Raw genomic sequence first — 4,902 nt, forward strand, 5'->3', positions numbered from 1 at the left:
AGATAATGTGCACAATACCCACGCCAGAAAACCAACGACACTCAGCACCTGGCACTAGCACTGCGCTTCCCTTATCACCGGCTCTGCAGCACTGCTACAACAATGCCTGCCTCTGAGACAGAGGCACCACTGTGCCACCATGAGCAGACAGCTTCACTCTGGCTGTAAAGACCTAGACTATCTGAAAGTAAGGCATGCAGATCCTACAGTGAGGCCAGATATTTTTTAAACAATTGTAACAAAAGAAAGTGGAAGAAGTGGATGGAATTATTTCATTAGCTTCAATCCCTTTAAATAAGCCATTACCATTAAGAGATAATAATGGTATTTTTAAAACATTTTCTAGAGGGGCAATAAAAGCAATTCATACCGGGAAAATATACATAATTGTACCGTTGATTAATGAGCTTTGTCGAAGCAGCTTATTAAAAGTTATAAATCACACAAAGACTGTGCTGAAAGGGAGACTGTGTTTATTCAATTGAGCCGAGCACTGTTAACAAAAGCCAAATCAAGCAAAGGGTTTTAAGCAATGCATGACTTAAGGTTAGGCAGCCCCGCAGAGAAGTCATTGCAGGTTGACCCAGTAGTTCATTTAGCCAGGGGTCTGTGTTATCTGAACACAGATCATGTGACTGGGTGTTCAGAGTTCAGAGGGAGAAACCCCGGGGTGATTCGCTCTTAAAATCACAAGCGTGGTTTCAAAGTTGCTTAAAGTGACTTCATATGCTGTAACGGTTCTGGGTCACAGAATAAACACTTCAAAGATAGGATCAAAGATCATCCACCTTCCAAAGATATACTTTAACAGGGTTCTTTTTCTTTGCTTTTGAATGATTTTTGTAATCGTTTGCTGCTGCTTCACAGATCACTGTTGACAGCCTCCGCAGGGTCTTTACACTAAAATCACAGAGTGTTGGCGGCACCAGAGGCAGTAGGATCTGCACGCTCCCCCTGGGTGCAGCGGAGGAGAGACTGTGCTTCATGTGAAACAAAAGAAGACCTTATTGGCTTACCAGTTAGTTAACGTTCTCTTGGGTGTTTTTAGCTACGGGTGCATGAACAGGTGTGGGAGGGTCTGGGTGGAACAGTTTTTTTTTTGGTCTGAAGTAAGCCCAGTAAATTAAAACTTATAAATTAGGGAGGCAAACCCGTCAGGGACAATTTCTCCTCATCGTGCTGCAGCGCACCCTACTGGCCAGGTGCCTGGTGAGCTCAGAGCAGACACCAGCAGGGCTGGTCTTTCTCCTCCAGAAGCCGGTATCTCGCTGCGGTAAGAGACCAATAAACAGATTTAAATACAGCTCTACTTTATAGCCTGGGTTATTTATTCACGGAGCTGATCAATTATGCTTCCAAGACACACACCAAAGAAGGGATTACAGCTAACAAAATCATTTTAAAACACGATATGGGGTTTAAAAAAACCCTCTATTTTAACAAACTGGATTTTACAAGGTAATGAACAGTGACAGGGAGTCTGTAATTTACAAAGCTCGTTATTATATTTCCATTTTGCAATCTTATTCTGTGGAGGACAACTTTTTTTTTTTTTTTAAAAGGTAAAACTGCGAAAATCCTGAGGAGACCTTCGCCTGGGTTTGGTTACAGAGCAGATGAGCCCCAGATGAAAGGATTTTTAGAAGCATTTTTTTTTATCATTTATTTATATAGGAGCGCTCCACAGGGACAGGGTAACAGCGAGAAGGCTTCTGTGCATACAGATAATATTAAGGGCACTGCTACACTTTCCATGTACTTGAACAGGAGACGAGTATCTATACAGAGCGGGCTTACTTGACCAGTCTGAGTGGAGTACAACATGCATGTGTCTGGAGGATAGTGTATTTAAATTGCACCACTGATATGCAGCCCAAACGCAGTAAAGCAGCTGAATTATTTAGCTCAGTCCGTTAGTCTATCTCTTTTTCGCACGGGGACAGTCGGCCAGCTTGCTAACACCGTGGGTATGGATAGAAATACCGCGCTCCACTCCTGCGGTAATGAAGCTGTTGAGTTATTTATCTGTGCAAACACGTTACACCCAGAGAAGCTCATCGAGATGAACAGCCTTGTTTACAAGAGGGTCCTAAGAGATACCACCGATACAAACTGCAGCAGCAATGCAAGGGTGCTGCGATCCCCTCGGCATCAAGCAGCTTCCAAGATTAAACAACCCGGCTTTTTACTCGCTAGCTGCGCCTTTAAAATTGAATTCAGCAAACCTTCCATTCAGGATGCAGAGCTGGTATGGTGAAAAGTACTATACTAGGGTATAAAAAGCTCTCAGATTGCATGCCTCACTCAGAGTTAGTCTGCTAGTCCCGGACTTCCTTGGTCATTCTGCAGAGTGTTCTGCGTCACTGACTGCAAATTAGGGAAAGAAGCTGGATGTTTGAAATAATGAGCTGAAGGAAGGGGGGGGGGGCAATTTAACTTTGCAGGAAAAATGAGCTATGCATGAAAGAGGGGCAGGCAAACAGAGATTTCTTGCTGTGCTCCCACAGACCTGCACGCATCAGACCTGCGCGTCACTTCGGTTTAGCTCTATGCTATTATTTTATTAGCTATAACTCCTTTAAGCTAAAATACAAATTTCTAAAAGTAGTCGAGGGATGCAGGCAGGATGGAGAGCACGTCAAAACCAAGCAAACAACCATTATTATTATTATTATTATTATTATATTATTATTATTATTATTATTATTATTATTATTTGCATTAAGTCTCTTTTCTTGCTGCCGATTTTTCCTGCGCTGCTCAATCAGGAATATGTTTTAGAGGGTAATATCAAGAGCCTCTTGCCTCCCGCAAGCAGATTTCACATAAATCACAGATCCTCTTATTACCGTTTGGCATTCAGATGATGTGTTCCTGTCTGAAGCCGTGCAGCAGTTAATAAATCTGTCTGGGTGCATTAAGCAAGACATCAGACAGTGGGATTGTGATGAGAAGAGATTACCACCACACCCTCACTGAACCAGCACTGCAGTGCTGATGCAGCGCGGTCTTTTCTGTAGTGCCGGTACTGCAAAACAAGGGGGCGTGGCTAGCGTGTGGTTTGGGGTCTCAAAAACCTCGCATTCAGATGTGCCGCAGGGATGGAAATGAGACTCCCATTGCATAGCAGTTTGATGCATTCCTGGTTTTCAGCACGCATGTGAGCTTGTTACCTAAAAGCAAACGTGCATTGAAACCTGAACATTTAGTTTGCTTGTAGCCTAGGTACAGTTTCCACTATCCTGTTTAAATTTAGGTCAGCTGCCGTGTGTATTAAACAAACCACGAAGGAAACATGCGTTATTATTATTAATGAATCATTTAGCAGACGCTTGTATCAAAAGAGACTTACAGAGACTAGGGGGGTGAACTCTGCATCATCAACAACTGCTGCTGCTGCACAGTCTCTTCCAATAGGACCTCGGTTTTACACGTCTCATCCAAAGAACGGAGCACAAGGAGGTTAAGTGCCTTTCTTTAACCAGTGGACCACCAAGCCTCAATGAGCTTTAAGCTCTCAGATGCTTTGCAGCTCCGTCCCATAAAATTCCAATCCTTTCCCATACGAGACAAGGACGTATTAAGCTTGCATTATACCATGTACTGGTCTTTTAGAAACGCTAGCTGCCTGACTGACTCCGGCACAGTCTAAAACAATAAGGGAAAGCACACTTGGAGAACGCCTGCTCTAAATGGATTTTTAATGTAGAACACTAGAATTGTCTTTGACTCAGAGAGTCTCATTGCACGCAAGCAAGTAGCTTTGAAAGGAGGGGGGTGTTCTTTAAGTGGAAGCCAGTCTGCTATAAAACTAGGAAATTCGATTAATTCACACAGATCCCTGGCTGCTTCCAGAAAACGTTCCCTCGGCAGGATGCCGACACCTGAAGTGAGGCAGGCACCAATACCACTCCCTGGCAAGCAGGCCCTTGTACCAGCTGTGTTTCGGACAGGCTTTTCAACACCGTTTATACAATCCCAGATGCATAAGCTGTTGAGCAAAAATATGCAAACTTAAAATACATTAATAATAATAATAATAATATATAATGAATATAGTTTATTATTATTATTAATTACTTACTTAAAGATTAAATCCGTTTACAACAGGAATTTCCGTTATCTTTGAGATTGATCATCATGACCCGACTATATCAGAGTGCAACTATTAACCTGTCCCCCTGCAACACTCCAACAGTACAGCCGGTTCCACATTTTAGTTTTTATTATCTCAACAGACCATGACCAATTCATTGAATAAAATACCAGCGATGGAACCAGTTAAATAGATGTTAAAATCTTTTTTTTTTTTTTTTAACCAACGGTGTAAGCGATTACCCGGTCCTGATATCCGTTATCTTAAATAAAGACCGAGCGTTCCCATTACTTCGTTGCTGCAATTAAGGTGTCAGTACCAGGAAACAGTATGTTACCATGACCTGCACACAAACAACAGAAAATGAAAGACTGAAGGATATTCGTTTTTTTTTTAATCAGGGACCGTCATTCTTGCTTACTGTCGATAAGCATCTTACGGGTGTATTTCAAACACACCCATACCTAAAACTCTAGCTTTCCCGCGCTACAAACCTACCCCGAGTGAGGCTTTAACAGGCAGTGAAACGGGTTGTGTGGAAGATAGGTGGGTCCCAACAGAAGCTCTTCAAGACTGAGACGATACATCTGCCGTGAGAGCAACCAAGAGCGTTTCTGTGCAACTCTGAACTCGCAACAAAACCCTTTCAGCACCGAGAGACGCTCCGATTTGTAACGAGTCGTAATGCATCCTCCCACTGCTTGCACGGGCAGCTTACAAAATAACGAGCTACCTGCTGATCCAAAAAGCAAAAAAAAAATTAAATATTTCAAACATAAATAAAACAAACGATTCTGTGCAGCTAC

Source organism: Polyodon spathula, unplaced genomic scaffold, assembly GCF_017654505.1.
Source record: "Polyodon spathula isolate WHYD16114869_AA unplaced genomic scaffold, ASM1765450v1 scaffolds_1105, whole genome shotgun sequence".
In the NCBI taxonomy this organism is placed as follows: domain Eukaryota; kingdom Metazoa; phylum Chordata; class Actinopteri; order Acipenseriformes; family Polyodontidae; genus Polyodon; species Polyodon spathula.